The 24716-nt window shown below is 50.3% G+C and overlaps 1 long non-coding RNA gene across 1 annotated transcript; it reads right to left on the bottom strand.

Annotated features, from left to right (window-relative positions):
• Positions 1 to 987: 987 nt before the first annotated feature.
• On the bottom strand, positions 988 to 6419 carry LOC149351648 (uncharacterized). Its single transcript, XR_016290618.1, has 3 exons — positions 5937 to 6419; positions 3854 to 4176; positions 988 to 1871 (listed from the first exon to the last, which is right to left on the bottom strand). It is a non-coding gene; the product is annotated as an uncharacterized LOC149351648 (long non-coding RNA).
• Positions 6420 to 24716: the final 18297 nt, after the last annotated feature.

Genomic DNA, 24716 nt, shown 5'->3' with positions numbered 1-24716 from the left:
AGCAAATGGCACCCCTCTTCGCTGCTGTGTCTTGAGCTTGCTATGCTAAAGCACTTTGTCAGAATAGCCCGCCAACTAGCTCATAACACAATCCTAATCCCTCACCTGAAATCTGCCATCTTCAGCTGGCAGGGCCTACAAACGCCAGCACAGTCAGATGCTACTTTCTGGCTGCTCTGCATCTGGCACGAGTGTAGCTCCATTATAGCAACAGCATGCATGTGCTTGCACATGTGCACATGCGTTGCATGGTCAACACGTACATGTGTACATGTTGTGGCAAGCCTCGCACTGCTCACAATGAAGCTCACAGCCACTGCACGATTTGCTAGTTCTTTCCACTGTGTGCTTGAAGTTCACCAAACTTTGTGACTTTACATGCCACTGGCCATCTCCCACTCTCTCAGTACTGGACTTAGAAAGCTCAATCCCCACTTTATGCTTCCTAAATAGGGCAGATTTGCGGTGGTCTGCTCCTCCTTTGACACCTGTTGTAAAGTTTTTCGGATGTGAAATTGAAGAGTACTTTTATTAATGTATTCAATCACCCATTTACCTAGCCACCAAAGTGAGAGTACTTCAGTGCCTTTAAAATTTCACCAGCGCTGCGACTAGGAACAAGAACAGAGAAGGAAGACAAGGACAAGCGCTACTAACAACTGAAAGTTTATTTGAAAAAACACAGATTATATGCACACAACTGACAACCCAAAGCGCCTGCGCTTCCCACACAACTGACAACCCAAAGCGCCTGCGCTTCCCGCAAAAAGCACGCAAAAGAAAGAAACTTTCTTTTGCGTGCTTTTTGCGGGAAGCGCAGGCGCTTGGGGTTGTCAGTTGTGTGCATATAATCTGTGTTTTTTCAAATAAACTTTCAGTTGTTAGTAGCGCTTGTCCTTGTCTTCCTTCTCTGTTCTTGTTCCTAGTCGCAGCGCTGGTGAAATTTTAAAGATGTACCAACTAGCTCAAACCACCATTTTGCTTCAGTGCCTTGTGCATTGACTCCAAGTGATTATTTTTTGTTAATCCAATGTACTGCCTATAGCAGTAAGCCCACTGACATGCCCTCATTGCGTATGTTTTCTCAAAATTTCTAACGAAGCCAAAGGCAATTAAGCTGATGCTCTTTGGAGTGGATACCAAGAAGTGCAGGGAGCAACTGTTGAGAGTCAGTCTCATCTATCCACTTCATCAGAGTGTGCAGCATGTCCCTTGTTGTACTCCTGCAGTCCTTGTTTGTGACTGTATTCAGGTGCGTGCTCCAGTTGTGTAGCACCTGCCAGCTGCAAAGCAGTCGACTCCTCAAGGGACCCATCACCTGCTCCCATGCACTGCCATAAACAGGGGCACCATCAGACATAAATGCCTGACATGGTATTGTGTTTTTTCTTTGATGGCCTCGAAAAACCTCACCACAGTGCCCGTGTTCACCCTTTTTGAAATCAAGTAGGCACACTGGATACCAAAGGCATCTTGAGAAATTGTGAGCAGGGTTGTCAGTTGGAATCAGTACTTATTTATGCCATGGGTGGAGTCAATGCACAGTTTCGCTGCCCCCAATTCATAAAGGAGCTCTCGTTGTGGGAACGTCATTAATGCTAACTCAAAGTCACCATCATGACTGTTGGGGTCACCCTTCTTCCTGTAATACAACAGTGGTGACTCATTTTCTGCCCTCATTTCTTCGACCCATAATTCAACACTCTTAAAAACGTCTGGATCTCTCTGCTCTGTTTTGCCAATCCTAAACTTATCTGCAATGTTACGGAGGTCCTTAGTGGTCACAAGTTGCATCCGTGGGCTTGATCCACTTGTACCTGCTCGGATGTTGTGCACAACAGTTTTTGCTGGCACTCCTTCTGCTAACCGGCCTGAAAATGGTACAGAAAAAAACTGTTAACATCTCTGGTTCATCTGCCTACAGCCATGTAATAAAGTGACAAATACTTCTGGTCGGATTCCTTCATCTTCCACTTTGTTCCTTTTCACAGGTGACACACAGTTCATTTTACTTTCATTTAACTTTTGTGGCACTGCAAAGCACACGACAAAATGGTTGTTTCAAAGCCAGATGGACTTTATTTTTATGAGTTTAAACTTGCATACTGCAATGCAAAACAGGGAAGTTATATACAGCATGTTATAAATGCAGAATATAACAGCACTGAAAATGTGGACAAGAAAAGAATAAGGACATGTGCTTCTCATCCTGTCCCATTTCATTCTGCATATTCAAAAAATGCACCGATTCGCCTGACAGCAACCTTTAAAGGAGTAGAGACACCAAATTTTTTAATGCGATCTTCGTTTCTTTGGACTTGTGCACAAGACAATAGTGTGCACGAGTCACAATGTAGAATTCACTTACGCCAGGTGAATAATTTCTAAGTGAATATTTTTCTCATGCTGTTTCAGTTTCAACACCTGAATGACTGCTGCTAAGTCAGAGACAATTGGAGGGCATGCCAGTCATACATAAACTGAAATATAAATGCTGCTTGTTCGTTTTTTTTGCGATTTCAACTCTTGTGCAGGCTTGTGTTTTATATTAGTGGTTTTTGAGGAAAGGAAATGGTGCAGTAACTGCCTCAACCATGCCATGAAGGAAAGAAGGAGTGAAAGAAGCAAGAGAGAAAGAGGTGCTGCAGTGGAGGGCTCCGTAACAATTTCGACAGAGTGGGGATCTTTGGGCACTGACACTGCGCAGCACGTGGGCACCTCTTGCCTCCATCGAAACTCAGCTGCCGCAGCCGGGTTCTAACCCGGGTACTCCAGCTTAGTAGCTGAACACTCAAACCACAGCCGTTCCTGCGAGCGTTACTGATGAAGTGCCAAAACAGCCAAATAATTCTAATTAATGAAAGTTCACTGCAGACGATCTGTCTTATGAGAAAAAACATGGCCCTTATACAACCATTAGACTGGTGGCGTTGGTTTGATCAGCAACAGAATGCCTACGCTTTTGACAGGCAGCCAAAAAAAGAGGCTAGCATCGAGTGCAATTGTCAGTCATTCAAGACACGTTTCATGGCGCTCAAGCCGACTTCTTACGGATGAAGTTCAACGTCAGCCGATTGAGCGACAGACCTAGGATAGTCAATGAAACCAGCAGAAAAACAAAAGAACAGACATTGGAGTAGTTCAGTGCTAGATGGCATTCCTAATTATGTTCAGTTCGAAAGACTGGACCCCTTCCACAAAGCATCTCTAAACTAAACGGCATGAAGTTCGTACAGACTGTGCTGTGCATGCAACGTGCCGTGGATCAATTGTTTTTCACCCTTCGATGCGACCAAGTAGGCTCAAGTGAATTGCACTACAGTCAGATACAACTCGAGAACGAAGTGGCAGATGGCCCTTAAAGAAGACCCCCTAGTCAATGGCGTCAGCTGATTTTCATCAGTTAATCCAATTAAAGCCATAACTAATCCACTTTCATCTGCCACCCTCCTGCAATGCTACCCCCTAGGATTAACCATGACATCATGAGAATCGGTCGACGCCATTGGATGGCAGGCTTCCTTTGAGGGGCATTGGCCGCTGGGTTCTTAAGCTGTGCCCTACTATAACTTCTTCCGCCCCCTCGTTTTGTGGGACATGCCTTCTCCCACTTTACAATAGGCATTTTCGTGTTGTCCCACCTCTTTTGTGCCACAGATGCATCACAGGAGAATAAAAATCATTGAAATGATCACTCGAGTTAATGAGCAATATCTTCCCCTAAAATACATTTCTATTGCACTTTCGTCTCCCATTTATGAAAGGTTGGTGGAGTGTAGCTTCTAAACGTTTTCACATTCCGGTACAGTCAACACAGCATGCACAAATGCTTTGTACAAGAGGAGTGGCTAACCTGCAAGTACTCTGGCATCATCCTGGGACAGCCTTTGGTGGCAGGCCTCATTGAAGTGTCCGTAGTGTTTCTTTTGAAACACTAAATATACCTTGCCCTCTTTCTTCATGCTAGAGTAGCAAAGCAGTGTTCGGCGATTTTGCAGCTTCCTTGCTCCTTTTCCTGCCTTTGGCGCTGTTCTATAGGAAGCTCTTCGTACGAGCCGAAACGGTGGAAGTGCAGGTAGCGTTTAAAAACCCTTGGTGCACATTCCTTCTTTCCTGTAGAAGCTATAAAATGGCAGCAAGTTTTGCTTTCTTCTCTGTCTTTCCAGGTGCAAAATCCTGAAACGGAAAGATTGTAAACATAACTAAGCACTCCACATAGTATTAGTTAATTATTAGTGTGAAAGCACAATTCCGAACGGTAAACCCCGAGCAAGATCCTGCGATGTATGTGGGTTTGTGCCAAGAGCATAGCAACGGCGACATAGCAACCACAGCCTCACAGCAGCATTGTAATAGTTATGACACGATGCCAACATATGATGTTAAGTCCCTGACCAGTCATGACTAAAAAGAAATTTTTAAAAATTGAGGCGTGAACAAAGGTGGGCTCCATTTTGATAAAAACGTGTACACAATTATAGCGCATGAATAACGGCATAAGGCATCCTTAGAAAGCCAACAGTAAAGTAACAAGACAAGGCAATGTTCATGAAATTCTGCTTTTGCAACTTCTCTGTCAATTTTTTGTGTATCACACTACTTTCATTTTTTGAAAAGCAAGGCCAAATTAAAGTTTGTACTTTTTGCATACACTAATGAAAAATGCATGTGCTATGGAGTGGGCACATATGCAGTACTCTCGCACTACTACTGGCGCTCTGCCTCTGCCAAGTGCGCATGACAACACAGATTTAGCTTCAAATTTTTAGCCGTTCGCCTGCAGTGCAGAACTGCATTTCCCAGCTTTTTTATTGTTAAAAATTTATCAGTCATTCGCTTACTGTTTTTTTCCTGCTATAGCGCATGGGGAACAATTTTTGGAGAAAATTATTAAGTTCAGGTTGTTATTACACGGACTGTTACATGGAAGTATTTCAATTTTACTACAACCTGCGAAAACTCATTCCTGCACAGCAACCTTTTACATGGCCCTGTCCTTTGACCACAAATTCAGGTCAGCGCTGTTGACTTCTATAGGCAGAACAATACTGGGCATTCTTCCTACACACTTCTGCGTGTTGTAATTGCCATGGCTTCAGCGCTGCTAAGCCAGTGCATGCCGCGGCAATGTTGTGTGTCCTGTCGAGACATTGCAGGTGCCTGCAACAGAGCATAAGCAAGGCCTGTAGCAGCGAGTCTGCTGCAAGGACCAGTTTTTTTCCTGCAGTGGCCACTTTAAATATGAAAGAGAGTGCACTGCTTGTCACTTTGCTTATGGAGGAGCTAGGACACCACAAAAAAATTCTGCAGACACACATAAGACTGCTTACCAGCGAGAATGCCAAAACATTAAAGTGCACAGTCATGCTATGTAGCAGAATGACGAGTCATGAGTGCAAGGCATGACTACGCAACTTTGTACAAACTCTGCACACCTTATGTTACTAGTAAAGTGCTGAGTCATGCTACACTTCAGAATGATTAGGAGTCAAAACTATGACTACCTAAACTTTGTACAAACTATACACCTTACATTACAAATAAGTGCAAAATGACTATGACAAGTCATGGCTTTCAAAGGTTATAGTACGTTACGTTTCACATTTCACTCGAATGCCCGCAAAGGCTACCTCTGCAGATCTGCTGCACTAGACTAAGCCCATTGAAATCTTCATGGTTCCTTTAAAAAACGTGCATGACATCGCTAAGTTTTTGTGCACAAAACCACGTGCAAGTTTCCCCAGGTGAGTGTAAGCACGTAAATAAAAAAAAAGAACGCGCTTTGTGTTTACAAACTTAAAATGCGCGCGCTCGAAAAGTCAATAAACTGCAACTTTTCAATCGGTAATCTAAGCGCGCGACTGCATCCCGCTTTGGCCCTTTATTGCTTTGATCACTGCGTGCGTGCATGCAGTAGTATAGACTTCGTTTCTTACCTTTATTAGAGTCGAAGACTAGATTCTCCACCTCTTCCTCGAAGTTGTGGTGCCGTCGGAGGTCACGAAGGGCGACAAAATGCTTCGGACGTAAGTCGCACAAGAACGGCCGTGCCTTACTACATGTTGTTGTGACTGGGAGAAGGATGAAAAGGAAATTGCGTGGGCCTGCCTATGGCTGGAGCCGAGCCACCACCGCTGCCGCGTGCAGATAGAGGAGAGATCAGAGGAAAGAGAAAAAGAAAAGACGCGTCGCAGCAACAACCGCTCCTTCCCGATGAATATCCTTGATGGGTGTTTTTAAATTACTATTATTGCAGAACGCCTTGTCGCAAACCGCTGAAGCAACGCCATCGCACGTGTCCGTCTCCATGCTCAAGGCAAAAAAATAAAAAACAAGCGAGCAAGAAATGCACCTTGGGATACCTTGGGATATTGAGCAAGGATTTTCACGAAGAGTTGAGATTTTCCCTGTCGGTTGAAGCGCAGTGTTCCCCAAAAATCCCCACAAAGTGACGTAGAGTAGAGCAGTGACGTCTGTTCTCGGTTGTCCAATCGCAACGAGGATCACCTTCCTCCGATTACGCCCTCCGCCCTAGAGGGACCGTTGTAGCCTCCGTTTCTTTCGCTATGAACCTGTCACATGGAGGAAGGAAAAAATGCCTCTCCCGTAACCGAGAGTAGAGTAAGCATGAAATGTTTACGGGCCTAACACAGGCTCAATTGCTCGGCTTAAGCAGCTGTGACGGTGGCGGCATTGAAATCCAGGACGATGCAGAAGCGTACGCGGACACGACGAGACGCAGGCCTGACAAGAATGTATATGCAGCGCGTTCGAATACTCCGTGAGCGTGTATACGTCTGCCTGCCTTAGGGGGAAAGGGCACGAAGGCCCTGCGGCCGGTCTTTCAGAGATCTTGTCCTTTTGATCGCCAGAGACCTGCTGCCTTTTAGCATAGTGAAGGGAGAGGGGTTACAGGTGGGTTACGACTATAACGCAGTCTGAGCATTTGCGTTTCTTTTGTGATATTATAAGTGTGAACACAGATTGAGTTTATTTCTCTTGTGTAGGACTTCTTCATAGAATATGCAGTGATCAGAGACCTCCAAGAGCTCCCTGACCGAACGACCTTGTTGAGGGCAGCCCTGGATGATGTGTACCGTGCCATGCACGGACAGGTGAAGAAAATTGTAACTGAGGGGTCGAGGTTCTGTGCCATCACGTACGATCTGTGGACCGACAGCTACAGGCGGCGAGCCTACATTACGTTCACTTGTCACCATATTGACGGTATGTTTAGCATGCTGTTTTTAGAGTACTGATAGCAATAAGCGCGTGCCTCAACCCATGTATGTAGCTGCGTAAACGACAAGGAGTCACTCGCGCTCTCGTGCACCGCGATGCCACCTTCGTGCGTTTATACATGGCAAAAGCTCCAAAAGGATCGGACATTTCGCGTCATTTGTGAGTAAACGTGGGAAGTGATGCACATGCACATTTCGCGACAACTGTGTACTGCAAAGCGTGTGAACGAAAATCTCCCGCTCTCGGAACTCTCTTTAAAGGCGGGTGACATCAAGCGAATGAACCTTGCTGCCGTTTACTTTTTCACGGCATTCGGCTTTCTTAACGCCATTGCCTCAATCTGCTTGACAGAGTACACATTGGTGCTACTTATAAAGGATGTAGGTGTTCTTGCTTAAATGCATTTTTATTACGTTTTTCAGCACTAAGGCATACGGTAATTAAAGGTAACACTGTTGAAATGAACGTCCGCGCAACGACAACGGCACAAGAAAAAGGACAACACATGCGCACGCTACCAACTGTTTATTATACGGAAAAGAGGTACACTTATTATGATCCTCAGCTCAAGCATGTGACAGCGCATTATCGCTCCGAACACAGCCAGTGACAGGAAATCTACATTAAAACAAGACAGCATACATGTAATCGCAGGATCCTTTTTATCCCGTGCGTATAAAGTACTAGCGGCACTAGCTTCTCATAAATGGGGTTTGAAACGAAATAGAGGGATAAAAAAAAATCTCAGTAAAAAAGCTGTGTCATATATTAGAAGCTAAAACAGTCAGAAACCTAAAAAAAACCAACACAAAAGCAAATAAGGACAAAAACCCACCACAACAACCAACCAAGCACCCACAATTTAGCGCGCACAATGCTGGACATGAAACGAAGGTTTCTCGAGCGGTACATGCTGTTTCATGCATTTCTGCCTTCACGTTGTTCCAGCCGTTCGTTATGAAGCTCTGAGCGTTGCTGCGTACGAACAATTCCGTTATGAGCTCGTCCCGCGCCAGAAAAGACACGGTACCGTTTTCCTCGGCGAGGCAGAAAGAAAAAAAATGCGAAGCCCGCGGTAGTTTAATAATCCTTTGACATTTAATATAACAAAACGCTGAACATTCAAAACAAGCCAGGCAGAGCAGTTTCTCCATTTACCTTGGGCATTCGTTTCCTTTGCGAACTGTGTTCGTCCTTTTGTGGCCAAAGCAAATTTCCGACATGGAAAATCCCGCGCGCTCTACGGACGAAATACATTCCAAGCGCGTCACAATCGCGGTACTTGCCTTCAGATAACAATTCAGAACACACAAGCCACCCATATGAAATTACAGACGGTATGCGACACTGTATACCATTGGAAATGATCCAAACGCGACGATTTTCCCGTTGTTTACAGCAGTTGAGAGCAGTCGAGAGCTACTCGGCATACCGCCATCTTCCCACGGACTACGTTGCCAGGTTCCAACTCCGTTCTTTGTCCAGATTTAGCCAGTGTTTGAACAGCTGGCAACACACACAAACTGTTGTGTGATGGCTGCGTTCATGCGTTGCCCACTGGTACTCATGGGCTCAATGGGCAGCTTTCCCTCTCGTTGGTTATATTAACTATATGCAGCATATATCCCTGTCTGGCAGGCGTCAAAGTCGGGCGGCTTTGTTCCGACATTCGTTTAAAATTTGTGGGCCAACCGTTTGCCGCAGAATGTTCGGGGTGGTGGCATACGATTTCGCGTTTCGTGCAGCATAGACTTACTAAGTATAAGTCTGTAGCTCGTGGCAGGGGTTCGAACCAGCGACCTATGTTAAGTGTGTTAGCGCCCGATATTCGGTCGTACATCTCGTCGTCCTACTTCTTGCACTTAGCAGTCGGGTATGCTGTATCGGCCCAGAAGTTTAGACTGCAGGCGATTAGTATCCCTGTATCGTGCTTTCTCGGTTTCATTTAGTAAGTCAACGTAGTCGACCGCCGTAGCCGCGCCGTTGCTCCTATGCTGCGCTGGACCTTTTCACAAATTCTGCAGCGCCACCAAGCGGCCGCGCAAAGCACTCTGGGAAAACGGAGCGCCGCGGCGCCCACGGCGCCGCGGCGCTCCGTTTTCCGTCTCTCCGACTGCGCCTGATCACCGGAAAGCCTTTCTCTGCCATCTCGTCGCCATCGCTGTTTCTTATACTTGTGCTACATGGGAACGCTCGAATGACATCTGATTAGAATTACATTCGAGAACTGGAATGACATCCGAACTCGACGGACGCGCGCGGTGCTACACGACACTTACCAGACGCATTCGAAAGTAGTGCACTGCACGGGCTCGGGCCAGCCCGAAAGCCCGGCCCGGCCGGCGGGCCGGGCCGGGCCGGGACGTGATTTATATTGCCGGGCCTGGGCCGGGCCCGGGCCTGGGCCGGGCCCGGGCCTGAAGTTGCGGGCCCGGGCCGGGCTCGGGCTTAAAGCTGCGGGCCCGAGTCGGGCTTGGGTCCGTACAGAAACGGCTGGTGTTCGACTTTTCATTCGCTATTGCAGAGTGAAGTGCACAACTGCGGCATTGAAGCAGCGACACGGATGAGCTATGGGCTATAGTACGCGCCGAGAAAAAAAAACTAAGCTTTATTCATTGACTTATTTATTTCCTTATTTCCACGCCGCGGTGCAGAACGAATAAAATTCAACCGGCCTTAATTGGCCATTGATCGTTCGTCATCCCAAAACATACCTATACACTACTAGAAATGCATTCGGGAAGAACATATCAGTTTAGGACGCTTATAGTCTTTAAGCACATACCGTGAAATACTCAAGCCTTTTAGCTTTTCGTTTCTGCTGAAAGGCGACCAATTCGGCTATGAAGTCAACCTATGAGATCGCGTTCACTAAAAGAAATGTCATCCCACTGCTTGCTAGGCAGCTTTAATATTTATACTTCGCGGGCGGCATAATATGACTGATTAAAATCAGGGGGGAACGCAAAGTAGACTACTAAGAGTGTATGCAGCCCTTTTTATTTAGCTCTCGGTACTTCCGAGTTTATCTTTGCCCACCTACACGAGATCACTGTCCAAAAGACGGGCCTGGCGACCACTACTCATCTGTACCTTCTGGGTTAAAAAGAACCAAATTTCTGAAAGCCAAACTGCGGTTTCAGAACCTTTGTCGGCCAGTTTCTTATCGGTGTAGTAGCGGTCTACTTGCTCAGAGTGAGCAGTATACCTGAAGCGTTACTGTGAAACGGGCCGGGCCGGGCCCGGGCTGGGCTTCACTCCGGGATTCACGGGCCGGGCCGGGCTCGCTAGAGCGATAATTTAGCGGGCCCGGGCTGGGCCCGGGCTTGAAGCCGCGGGCCTGGGCCGGGCTCGGGCTTCAGGTCTGGGGCCCGGGCCGGGCTCGGGCCTCAGATTGAGTCCCGTGCAGTGCTCTATTCGAAAGCGTCAGCTCGTTTTCGGTGTACAACGACGACGACGGTCACACTAGTCCGACAACGACACTATATATATATCACGCTCAACAGCAGCATTTGATTATAGTGAAATATCTAGTTTAGTATGATATGATTGCAGTGGGACAAGTTTTTCAGGCTGTCGTGAGCGTACTTCTAGCGACGTGTGCCCGACCAGCAGCAACCGTGAACAATCGACGAGGCCGACAACCTCGCGACGGCGATGGTGAAGTGGGTGCTTGGAATGCAGCCCTCCGAGCGAAATTCCTTGAGCGGAGGTGACCACGGCAGTAGCGGCGAAGGCCGGCGACGCGCCGGAGGTATTGTCAGAGCAACCACAGCGGAAGCGGAGTGCAGGTGACTGTGGCAGCGGTGACGAAGGCAGGAGATGCCCAGGGGGTATTCTCCGAGCAACCACAGCGGATGCGGAGGCGACGTGGCGGCGCCAGTCACGCTGGCGGTTAATTGAAGAGTTCTGTGTTCCCGACTCGGGTTCTGGACAACAGGCGGGGAGGCAAGTTCATTCACCTGCTGGAAGACTACGGGAGATTCCTTTCCAGCCGGGCTGGATGAGTCAGCATCTCCCCCTTCCCATCGACCCAGCTGCGAGAGAGCGGAAAAGCCCGCACCTGCCCGGCCGTGGGTGGTAACAGCAGCCTCTACTTCGGTCCATCCGATTGGACAGTTCTCTTCGAACATTATTCCCCAGCCAGGGATCTGGGGAATCCGAACCATATTTAACTCGGCTGGTAGTGTGGCCGAGAGAAGCCTGCTAGCTCCAGTCGACTACGGTTGACGAAGACGTGCCCTTCCACTGAGAGCCATTATCAGTCCCGGTCTTTGTAAATAATGTAAATAAGTGTATAAAGTTTTTCGTTACCTTCCTCTAAACCCAGTCTCCCATACTCCTCGTCCCATTACCGGTCCCCGGCCATGCTACCCGGGTCGCAACAAGGCCAACGACACCGCGGCGCATGGTCAGCCTTGTCGGCGGCTGAGCGAAAGAAAGCACAGTGATGAGGCGGCGATGTGAATATGCTCGCGCTTCTAAATGAGCGAACCGAACGGCTACATTTCACATGTGCACACCTGAACACCCCCCGTGATAAGCGCTTGCCAAATTAATTTCCGTCGACGACGGCTCCCATCCCTTCCGCGACGAGTCCGCAGGGTTGGATCTGTGACTGCGGCGGTTGTGAAGAGTGAATCACAAGCTTTAGCGACTGAAAATGGTCACCGAGTGTTGTTTTGGCAAAAGTGACCTGAAATCAACTATTGCTTACATCGCAGGGCACGCGTACGGTGAACGGGAAACGCCGGTGTGACCCAAACTGCCGAGCCGTGCTTTACGGCCAGCAGCAGTCGTCGCCGTCGCTAGCCTGTGGATAACAAGTTAGGCCGTTTCAGTTAAAGCGAACGGTCGCCAAACACACTTATGGATAAAGTAGTTTAAAATAAAGTACTGGTCACGTCGGAGGAAGCCGGGACAAGAAGCGAGAAGCGCCGGTCATGCGCGATGTCAACAGCCCGCTGTCAAGTGTTTCTCAGGCTTGCGATCGCATCATCGCTTCCCACACATTATCGCACTGCGTGAACAAGCACGGCTACAGCCGGTAAAAAAGAAAACAGGTTGTTTAATAGAACTAAAGCGCCGGTTGCGTTTTATGTCATGAAAACGAGCACTAGCTGTTTGTACGAAGCGATGTAAACAACAGTATGAGCGCAGTCGTCCTCATCGGCGCACTCCTGGGCAAATTTCATGCTAAAGCGTTAAATAGACAGAACACGAGCTATTTGCTGAACATGACGCAGTTGGTTGACACAGTAAGCATATGACAAAGTTGGATGTTGCGTTCCGCGGCCATGGATCACCAGCCGAGCACCAGTAGACGTAGAGACCGGCATTCGCCCAATACATGTATACGCAGAGCCCTCGCCGCTCATGTGGCCATGATCGTGGTGGAAAACTGTATTCATAACCCCCCCCCCCCCCCAAAAAAAAAAAAAAACCAAAATTATGCAGCAGCATTGCGGGCGGCCTTCAGGCTGCCGGTTGTGGCGTCCAGGCCGTTCCTAGTCGCGACGTCCTCTCCCCCGGTCACCAGCCGAAGTTGGAGATTCGCATGTGCCCATCGCTCCGCATCCCGCTGCTGCCCAGCTGCCCGAAATTTGTGTGCGCTTTTCGTTTGGGGCGTGTTATAGCTTCCAGGTGTGTTTTTCTTTGCTGCTGCTGTTGACAAGTCATCAGACAGCTTGGTCTTGCACTAATCGTTCGGGCTCGTGTTGTTTCAACTTTAGGAGCAACTGCATATGCGTGCAACGTCGCTGCCATTTATTCGGAATGCGATAGTATGCCTTTTCCGACGCGAATAAGTGTCCGCGCGAGAGGAGGGCGAAGTTGTTTCGCCGCTAACGCTTCATCCACCGCTTGGGCGTGTGATATGATGTTGCATAAGACCGCGCTCATATGCATGTTATGTACGATGAAAGGGGAAAATTGGGCAAGCATTAGCAGCAGACGACCGTCTTCTCTCGAAGCGATAGTCTTACCCGTAATCACAGCAGGCGTCCTATCCGCATACAATCGGTGTGGAAAGATCGTGGGGAGACGATCCATGTATCCCTAGCGCCCGCTAGTGTTGAAATGCGTACCACATATTTTGTGGTGTTTCGAAGGCTTCCAATCGCCTTTGCGAAGCTTGCCGATATATCTTGCGTATCCATTCTAGCTTCAGCTTCTTGTTCTTGGGCAATAGGTGCTATGAAATGTCGATGCCCTTCTCGTGTTGTTACTACAGCGGCCATGCAGCACGTTTGACCACCACCACGATTCTCCTTTGCAGACATGTCGAATGTCTAAAAAGGTCCCCGCAGAACTGCAGAAAGACTAACGGATAACCACCACAGCAGTGCGCTGCGACATTTTGCTAATAGGCAACCAACAACGCGCACGAGAAGGCGCACAACGCCTGAACACGGCGGCACAACACAGCAACACGCTTGACAACAGACGACGCGGGAGGCGATCGCTCCTTTCTCCCATCATGCTTTGCGCGGCTCCGCTAGGGGATGGCGCGGCGCTGCAATTTGTGGAAATGAGAATTGCCAACACAGTAAACAAGAAAATAATAAAGAAAGAAAAGCTGAGCATGGTGGCAATTGCCGCCACCCCGTTTCAAAGGGGACGCTCCTATCCATACATCCATCCATCCATCCACCCACCTATCCACCCACCCACCCGTCCGTCCGTCCGTTCGTCCGTCCCTCCATCCGTCTATCCGTCCGTCCGTCCGTCCCTCCCTCCCTCCCTCCCTCCCTTCCTCCATCCATCCATCCATCCATCCATCCATCCATCCGTCCGTCCGTCCGTTCCTCCCTCCCTCCCTCCCTCCATACATCCATCCATCCATCCATCCATCACATAACATAAGAGTAGCGCAAAACCAGGACGACGGACACAAGGGGAGAACACACACCAACAACACAGGTGCCTGTGTTGTTGGTGTGTGTTCTCTCCCATTGTGTCCGTCGTCCTGGTTTTGCGCTACTCTTATGTTATGGATCAATACCGACTTGCCCAAATTGCCATCCATCCATCCATCCATCCATCCATCCACCCGTCCGTCCGTCCCTCCCTCCCTCCCTCCTTTCCTCCATCCATCCATCCATCCATCCATCCATCCATCACATAACATAAGAGTAGCGCAAAACCAAGACGACGGACACAAGGGGAGAACACACACCAACAACACAGGCGCCTGTGTTGTTGGTGTGTGTTCTCTCCCATTGTGTCCGTCGTCCTGGTTTTGCGCTACTCTTATGTTATGGATCAATACCGACTTGCCCAAATTGCCATCCATCCATCCATCCGTCCATCCGTCCATCCGTCCGTCCGTCCATCCATCCATCCATCCATCCGTCCGTCCGTCCGTCCGTCCGTCCGTCCGTCCGTCCGCCCGCCCGCCCGCCCGTCCGTCCGCCCGTCCGTCCGCCCGTCCGTCCGCCCGTCCGTCCGTCCGCCCGCCCGTCCGCCCGCCCGTCCGTCCGCCCGTCCGTCCGTCCGCCCGTCCGTCCGTCCGCCCGTCCGCCCGTCCGCCCGTCCGTCCGTCCGCCCGCCCGTCCGCCCGTCCGTCCGCCCGTCCGTCCGTCCGCCCGTCCGTCCGCCCGTCCGTCCGCCCGTCCGTCCGCCCGTCCGTCCGCCCGTCCGTCCGTCCGCCCGTCCGTCCACCCGTCCGTCCGTCCGTCCGCCCGTCCGTCCGCCCGTCCGTCCGCCCGTCCGTCCGTCCGTCCGTCCGCCCGTCCGCCCGTCCGCCCGTCCGTCCGCCCGCCCGTCCGTCCGCCCGTCCGTCCGTCCGCCCGTCCGTCCGCCCGTCCGTCCGCCCGTCCATCCGCCCGTCCGTCCGTCCGTCCGCCCGTCCGTCCGTCCGTCCGTCCGTCCGTCCGCCCGTCCGTCCGCCCGTCCGTCCGTCCGCCCGTCCGTCCGCCCGTCCGTCCGTCCGCCCGTCCGCCCGTCCGTCCGTCCGCCCGTCCGTCCGTCCGCCCGCCCGCCCGCCCGTCCGTCCGTCCGTCCGTCCGCCCGCCCGCCCGCCCGTCCGTCCGTCCGCCCGCCCGTCCGTCCGCCCGTCCGTCCGCCCGCCCGCCCGTCCGTCCGTCCGTCCGTCCGTCCGTCCGTCCGTCCGTCCGTCCATCCATCCATCCATCCATCCATCCATCCAAAAAAGTTGAACGGCATAGGCATTTTCAGAGGCCATGTATTTTTCGAACACACAAGGCCATTGCACGAAAAAAAGAGGGAATGTCTGCAGAAGTGAGCATCGGCAAGTTGGGCAGCCGACTTGCATGCGATGCTTTCTGTGGGGTATGAGAGAGAGATATGAAACTTTTATTGCCCTTGTGTGGGCTGCAAGCCCGGGCCAGGCACGGCCCCACTGCACTAAATGTCTGCGTCGCTGCAGCACATCGCGGCCCGCGTGTGGTGGCGGTCTTCTGCCGGTGCAGACCCGTCGCGTGCAGTAGGCCTCCCATTCCTCTCAGCTGGGAAGCTCCGAGCCCGGCGGGGGAGGATCAGCCCGACACTCCATGAGGATGTGTGTTAGGGCAGAGGCGTACACGTGGGGCCTCCAACTACGCTTCTTAATTGCGACTGCGTCGTTGCGCAGCTGCGGCTTTTGTTTTTGAACTGTGACTCGATGACACCTGCTAGGCGTACGCACCGCGCACCCACCCACCCTGCGTCAGGCGTCGGAAAGGAGCACACATCTCCATGTGCCTCGCGCCAGCTCCCCTTCGTGCTCGCGCCATCACGCTTGTTTAGCGAATTTCACGTGGAGAGCAGCAACAGCTAACTCACAGTCATTCCGCGGAAGTCAAGGGTGCCGCGCGTCATCAGCACTTCCGCGGGGAGCGCATATCGCTGCGCCACAAGTGGCCACAAGGCACCAGGTGACGGCCAGCTGCTTGCAGGCCTACCCCGTCGGGACCAACCGCACGGAAGCGGTTCTTGCTACGCTAAATTCCTCTGTTGATGCTTGCCGCCGTGCCGGTTATGGCGCGTACACTCCGCGGGTGGCGCTGCTGAAGACACCTGGCAGGTGCAGATTTGGATGCAGTGCTTCCGCTTGCTCGCGTCTGTTGCCACAAGCATGCGCAGACCGGGACCGGCATACGCGCAGGAGCGCAGGCACGCTGCGCGGAGTCGGGGCTTTGGTTGCGCGCGCTCCGCGGCGCCATCCCAGAGGAGGTACGCGGAACCGAAACCACGCGTAGCAAGGGTTCCAAAAACATTATTCGCTTGAGACGAATACTTCGAGAATTTGAATAGCAAGCATTCGAATGGAATATCGAGTACTTCACTATTAGATTCAGTATTCGAAATTATCGAATATTCGCACATGCCTACACAGATAAGGAAATATAGGAAGCGGATCGTCGAGAGTGCGTGCGGGAAGCAACGACAGCGACGACAGTACCAATGCGATTACGACACTTTTCTGCTGCACCGCTTTTCCGCCGACCCAGAATTCAACGCAGCAGCACCATCCCACGGTGCTCAAGCTACGCATTCCACAGCGCTGTAGCGTTCCGTAACCGGCCGCATCATGAAAGTAGGCGACAAGTTTGCAACGCCCGCAGCACCACCGCGAGCTTACCGCAGTGTGCCGCCCGCGTGCGCGGTGGACGACGGCTCTCTGACAGTGCACTGCTCCCTAGTCGTCGCTACCCAATCCCAAGTCGATACCCAATCCCAGTGCTCGTTTCTGGCCAACGTCCGTAAAATGGGAGACTTCCTGCGGCTACCGCTCAGCGCTATAACCGACTTATATAGGACGAGATGCAAGAATGCTCGCCAGCGCACATTCAATAACCCACCGTGCACTCTTAGCAAAAAAATAAAAAATAAAAAATCGGCCAAACGGGTGTAAATGAGAACCTAGCAGCACTACCAAAGCTGCGATGAGTGCACAGGCAACATTCTGACGCTGCGGAATGTAGCGCCAGTATAATATAGACATACGGGCATATGTGATAGCGTGCTTTAAAGTGCGCACGCGCCAAACGCTATTTCATATCGAACCTTACAATGTACGCTCGCGGTACGTGCGCCATTTATCGAGTTTATCGTGCGCGACTCTTGCGCGCTCCAAAACATAATTTCCAAAATAGCGGCGCCCTTCGAAGCAGGACCCCTGCCCTCGGGCTGAATTCGTCATCGTTACTGCCGTTTTCAGTACGTGCACTGACCATAAATGGGGCACCGGGCTTTCACTTTGTCTCATCTCGCCTATAACTAAACGCATGAGCGGTAAATTCGCGTTATTTTTTATTTACAGTGACGATTCTGCCGCTTCTAGTCCTAAGAGGAGCGTTGGTTTGTTGTCAAAAATGCCTCCCGTTCTAACTATCAGATGGTGCCACTATAGGCTGAGCTTATCGTTGCGTCTGTTTGCATGCGCTTAAATAAAAGTGCGATTGTTACAAATGGCGTAACACCCCGCAAAATGCTTGCGTTTATTAACATACGTAAGCGTTCATACACTTACGATGCGTAGACAGCGTCGATTTATACTCTCTTCTAACCATATCCGTGTATGCCATGAGCAGACGACTATAGGGGTGGAAGAACACGTTTAACGCGCTATCCTGATTGGCTGAGGAGGTCTCTGCCTTCGGTAGTGCTGCAGCACCCTACCACTTTGGAGGCTTGGGAGATCCTACTGCGCTCCTAGAACCCGGCCAAGCAAAGCCATCGCCGCAGGCCGGGCTGCCAGCGTCATGAGCCTCCGGGACATGAACGTTCGAGTGTAGTGGGGCCGTGCGGGGGCCCAAGGACCAATGTGTCCCAAACTCCCCTGTTGCAAATAAAGTTTTCACTACCAACTGCAAGTCAGTTATGGGAGGGAGTATAGCACACCCTCAAAAGGAGGTTTTATTTACTCCCGCATACAAGGGAGGTATTTAGGAGTACAAGGGAGTAAAATTTTTACTACCCACAGGAATGGAACACGAAAATGGTGTCATGTTTATTCGCTGTCACTAAAGCTCATTCTTACAGCAGTGCCAACGCCGGGAACGGACAGGGAGCTGAGAAGGCAGCTGGCAACCCAGCTTGGGCAACTGCGCTGCTCTATTGTGGCCGCCTGTCACGCGTTCTTTCCGCCGTCTGCAAGCGCAGGCGCCAGAAGTCGTCTGCTTATTCTGTGCGACCTTGTTTGGTTGCCTGTTATCGTAGACAAAGCGATGTAACATTAGAATGAATAGTTCAGAGCTGCATAGGGTCTTGGAGTAGTTTTCATAGTCATGCACCACATAATAGTTGACAAAACTAGAGCAGAATAAGCTGAAAATGAGAACACCACCGAAAGTATTCTGGCACGGCAGTGCTTGCTTACATCTTCACTTCTTTAAAGTTTGGTTTCTTAATATGATTGAGGAACAATGTGGCCTCATCAGCTCAATCAAGAGCTCGGCTTTGAAACTCTGTTCTATCGCAGTTCCATGTGGATGCAGCACACTGCAACGCACCGCGCGAACCACACCGAAAAAAGCTGTGAGAATCAGGCCTAAGCGGTGGCTCTAACGGGGTGGTGACGCTAACAAGGGAAGATCAGGAATAGTTGGAGCGCGCTGGAGGCTTCAGAAAAGCAGTTCTATTATGTCGCGTACTGTAGCGGAAAGAGGCGACGAGCCGACTTCTTGTATTGGGGCAGGCGCCCGTGAAGCAGAAGAAGGGAGCAACGATCCAGCTACGATGGCAGCCAAGGGCACGTCACTCACCGCAATTATCACACGACGAGAAGCAGACGAGACGCTATAGGTGGCGGTGCGGACGGCGCAAAATGGTGTTTTTTTTTACTCCATTGGGACGGTGTGCATTCAGAGCAAGAAAATTCATATAAGAATGGGAGTTAAAAAGAGGAGAATCCTTCTTTATGTCTCATTGTTTATAGCAAGGAATAAAATTGGTCATTTAATACATTTTTACTCCATACTGATATAGTAAATGTTTCCACATAAGGAGTTTAAATGGCGGTGCCAATCATTTAAACTCTCAATTGGGTATTCTTGTCTACAGTGTGGTGTCTCAGTGGTTGGAGCGCTCGGCTACTTAGTCGGAGTACCTGGGTTTGAACCTGGCCGTGGTGTCCGAATTTCGTTGGAGGCGAAACGCGCCCGTGTGCTGTGCGTTGTCAGTGCACGTTAAAGATCCCAGATGGTCGAAATTACTCCAGAGACTTCCACTACGGCAACTCTCTCCTTCTTCTGTCACTCCCACCTTCCTCCCTTCCGTGTTATTGAGGCTCCACAAGGACGAGAATGGAGACGTAGAAAGACAGAAGACGTCTCCCTCCTCGTTCTTGTGGTGCCTCATAACATGGATCCGTACCAACTCGCCCCATTTTTCACCCTTTTCCTCCCTTCTCTCACGGCGCGGTTGAGGTGGCCACCGAGAAGTGAGACAGTTACCGCGCCTTTCATTTCCTGTCAACCACTCATCATCATTACATTCAATACCCCGAGATGGACAAACCAAATCAGCAGCCCAATGCTATGGCATGGGCCAGGAGGTAAAAAGGCTCGACGTATGGTTTTATGTCCACCTGGAAGGGACGACAAACCTCATAAACAACGTAAGCGACACGCATGAAACGTGACGTGCTTAACTTGTAATTCTTTCATGCGATATGAAGGTAGCTTGTGACAGCTCGTGAATTTGAAGTCCTGACAGGCACCATTGGGAGATATAGCCATTCATGAAATAGGACGCACTGCACGATGGTCAATTCGCGATCGGTAGCGGCTCATGCGGTTCCTTCGCTGTGCGTCTGTGTCCACAATTGGAGTTACAATTAGTTACAATTCATAACTCGAAATATGTGCTCCACAAAAGATGAAATATAGACACCTCGGTAGTAAGCAGAGCATCGCCCTTCGGCGTCGTGCTGGCCGTGCTTGCAGCCGCTTCTGCCATGCAGCACTGACGACTCTTTCTCGGATGGTATGGTTTAATTGTTGGTGGGAAGACCGCAAAACACCACGCTGCCGGGCAGCGTTCACAAGCAAAACGCAGTAGCCGATGCGCCAACGCCGTACGCACTGTCTAAGATGACGCCGAGAAGCGGACATTTAGGTACGGTTCATGCGGGGCGCCACCGGCAAAGTAAGATGGTGGCGACCAGGCATCAGAACTAAAATCGTGTTATCTGCCTCCGAACAGTTGGGGCAGTAAGCTGTATCCAGCAAGGAGAACCGGGCTGAAATGTCGCACAGAGGTGCATATAATAACGGACGCCTTGGTCGCGACTATCAGGGTTGCCACCATTAAAAGGCATGAGAAGCTGTTATTGGCAGTTTTTTTTATTATTGCGCAAATATGCTGTTCGTCATAAGAGAGTTACATGCACATGTGCATGCCGGTGTCGGCTACAAATGCCAACGAGGCCCGGTAATGGGGTCCATATGGGTCCAGATTCGAGTGTCTGGTGGTCGGCTGGGGTGGTAACTCTGAATGCCGAGGTGTCGCTTGCGTGCCTCCAGAGGTCCGGGGCAAGTTAACATGAAGTGAGCAAACGGTGCCTCTGTAGCAGAAGCGTGGCAGAAGGGGCAGTTCAAAAGCGGGGTCTGTGATGTCCAGGAGGCCCTGACCGCAGGCGTCAGTGCAGCATCCGCCAGGATTCTCCTCATCGCCACCTCCTCACGGCGAGTTAAATCGCCGGGAAATCCACGCATTGAAATTAAAGCACGCGTGGAGTGGCTGAGAAATTCCTTTTTAGGCAGTATGGCGTCTACTGCGGATAATTTCAGTAGAGGGAGCGGGTATGGCACTTGCAGTGGATTGGATGCACTGCCCGCTTCCCTGAGATGGTGCGTATTGCGTCGAACCCACACAACTCGGACAGGGCATGGATATGATTGCACGATGGTGGACACATCGACAACAGTGCCCAGGGCACAGGCTACGCGCCGTAGAACCCCTACTGCTTGTGTTGAGGCGTTGTAAGGAGATAGCGCCACCCAGCGTCGTTTGTGAGGAGAAGAAGAAAAAGCACGAGGAGCGCGTGCGGAGGGGAACGCTGGGACAGGTAGAAGAGGATTACGTGGCAGAGAAGAGAAGAGCGCGGTCGGCGACGGACGTGGACGAGTTCTGCTGGCTCCCCGAGTTCCGGGCTTGGGCCTCAGCCGCAGACGTCCGGGCCATCAGACCTGGACATCCGTCGTCGAGAACCTCAACCACCAGGCCCAGGCGCAACTCTTCTCCGTCCATCCGTCAGCTGCTCCACACAGGCCGCCTCTGGCGCCTACGTGGCCTTTCCGGGATACCAGACCTGGGAACCGTGCTGGGAGCCCACAGACGCTGACGCTGCGGTAGCGTTGAAGGCCAACGGGTGAAACGCCGGCAACAGCGCATCGACACTGGAACGCACAGAGACTGCCTGACTTCCCGACGCCCAGCCAGTCCCCCCCGCTCGTTGCTCGAGTAAGAGACAAGTAGTGTGACTTTCCTCTTTGACTTTCTTTTTCCTGTATTTTTCGTAAGCATTTTGTTCTGTTCCCCCGTGTGTTTTTCCCGTGTGTTGTTGCGTTGCTCTCCTGTTCCTTTCCTTTTTTCACGCTCATACTGAAATTGGTTTCCTTTACTATAAAAGCCGCCTCGTTTATTGTTTGTACTTTTGTGTTTGTGTAAAATACAACCTGCAATCTCCCACGATCCTCACAGGCGGTATATAGAAGAAGGCAGTTGGGTGGATTACAAAGGAGGTCCTTTAAGCTTAGAAGGGTTGTTTTGTAGGCCAGTTGGTGATCCATACTTCAAGAAATGCTTCGGCACGGCAGACAAGGAACACACCACAGAGCGCTCTGTGGTGTGTTTTCTACGTCTTGTCCTTGTCTGCCGCGCCAAAGCATTTCTTGAAGGAGGTCCTTTAAAGTGGACAAGCCATCACGAATGGCAATGAACACTGCCATCACAGAGGAAAGCGGCGCCTCTGTGATTTAGGAACATGTCTGGCGTGCATTAGGTAGAGCTGGGCAGAGCAGACTGGAAGACTGGCAGTTAAGCGACCTGCTAGGTGCCGTAATTTATCTACATTCTGTATACCTCGTCGTGTTGAACAGTGAAAAAAAAAAACACCCAGCCAGACAGTATTTGATTGAACTTGGGTCATAATTATTTTAGTCAATACTAACGAAAAACATGAAAAATGACACCACACAGCGCACCTGACACCACACAAGACTGGTTTAATTTCGCACTTTTCTTTATATTAATATGTTTCTCCAAAGACGTCCATCGCATCAGCAAATGCTCGAAAAATTCGCTTTATTTCTATTCCATGCAGTTCTTGACTATAAGCGCAGCTTTTGTTGGGGTGGTTGAAGGGATGCTTATTTATTTGTCGTATTCCTGGGGAAACAGCATCCGCTGGGTACACGGAAATGGCGTCGTGGGATCGTCGGAAGCGATCGGGTACAGCCACAGGCAACAGCAGAATTTTCAAATTAGAATATACTTGCTATGCTAGACACGACTCCTGTGCGTGAGCACTGCAGGTGCATAGAAACAGTTGCGCACGTACTTATTTGCTACCCTGCTTTGAGAATCAACGAGCGTCCACTACGCCGCTTGGAGTCGCGTCCTCTAACGGTGGCCAAAATTCTGGGACCGTGGCCTCCATCTTTGTCAGCCAGGAGCGTCATCAAGGAACTCCTCAAATATTTAAGAGCTTGAGCGCCAGACTGTGGGCGTCCTTTGATTTTATATATCTCGAAGGATAACACGGACACGTTCCATTCACACAGCGAAATGAACTTTCCTCTTCCCTCTTCTGCTCCCTTTATCCCCTCCCCACGCTGAGTGTAGCCAACCGGGCATTGCCTTTATGGTTAATCGCCCTGCCTTCTCCTGTCTTCTGTCTCACTCCCGCTTGATGTTCACGCGCTGAAGAATTCGAGGTGTTCTAATGAAAGGAGAAAACTGCTTGCAAGCTGCTATAATGACCGTTCGGTGGAAGTTCGAACTACTCAACGACCTAGATGCCTTCCAAAGGGATTTTTCTTTTTTTAAACCATGATTTGTGCAAGCTAAACAACACAAAGCGGGACGATCGAGCGCAACGGTGCGTTCATTCTGTTTTCGCTGCGTGTCGTCTATACTCCATCGCACAAGTCGTTTGCAGCAAGGCTGCGTTGTCCTGAGCCAACCAGAACGGTGTACGCTGTGTTCCTCCTCTGCCGATCCCTGGGAAGGCAAGAGAACCAGCCGATGCGCGCAGGAGATTCGACCGACTCGGCGGACGCCATGTTTACGAACGGCGGCGCACCACTTTTCAACAGGACTCTGCAGTGCAGAGCACTTTCTCTGCTAATTTAAACGGTAAATGTACTTTCATACACCTCCTGAACTACCCTTTCAATTACTGTAATAATAGTTCGAAAAATATGGAACACTGGTAAGATACTTGAGGCAATATTTGTTGTTTTCCTTGGCCCTGATTCGACGAGAGAGCTCGACCTTTCACAGTGCTGCAAACAACTTGTGAGATGAAGTTCGCGCAAGGATCTTGCTGCGATAGTGGTGCGGCGCCGGCCATTCAAATGAACGTAGACTTAATTTTAAGGATTGCAATGCACCATGGTTGAAGGTAACAATTTAGAAGAGGCACTTACGTCACCTTTTTTTAAAGCCGGAAGTAAGGGCCACGCCATGCGAGTCAGCCATCAACCAGGGAGCCCAGAGCGACTGTAGTGCCTCCGTCAGAGCAGCCGAGCTGCTCTAAAGATATTTTCATGAAGTTGTCCATGCAACCCACTTTTTGTGTACCTGATTCTCAATGGAATATTTAACCACTTTCATGAGACAACGACTTTACAGAGATCTTGTTGGAGTAGCCTTGCCTGTTCCCGCGTACTCTTTTGGACCGGGGAAAAATGTATTGAAACGTCTAAAATGAATGCCTGTACAACCTGCTGTGAAAACGTTCCTCTTTAAAACTCCATGTTGGGGTTCTACTCATTAAGACATGGATGGTGGAAAAGGAAATTTTTGTACCATGGGATGTTAATTGTGTTTTATGCAGAAAACCAGAGACTGTCGAACATTTATGTGTGGATTGTTGGGATGGTGTTTTCCTTTGGGAAGTTTTGCAGCGAACTTTACAGAATGATTTTCCTCTAGATTTCTGCGATATTCGGTGTTTAGCAATTGGCAATGGTGATGATGTTCCATATTTTATGCTAATGCTATTGGGTTTACATAGCATATGCAAACTCTGAAGGGATGTTCGCCATGCTGATGTTCATGTCAGAGATATTAGGGAGTATTTTAATAATTCTGTTTGCCAAACCACAGAATTTTTGTAAAATGAGCCGTGTGTACCTGGGTGTTTCAGCGTACTGCGGAAAGTGAAAAACTTGAACCATTTTTTTTACCAGTTGCCTGTAAACCGGCTCACGTGTCCGATCTGTCCAGTCTGTATTTTGTTTTGTGAAGACAATAAAGAAAAAATGGCAGTGGTTTAGCACTGGTTAAACCTGGTTGTGTTG

Source organism: Amblyomma mixtum, chromosome 3, assembly GCF_055824585.1.
Source record: "Amblyomma mixtum isolate Tamu chromosome 3, ASM5582458v1, whole genome shotgun sequence".
In the NCBI taxonomy this organism is placed as follows: Eukaryota; Metazoa; Arthropoda; class Arachnida; order Ixodida; family Ixodidae; genus Amblyomma; species Amblyomma mixtum.
Note: the sequence above shows the minus strand (reverse complement) of the source record. Positions and strands in the feature narration are given on the sequence as shown.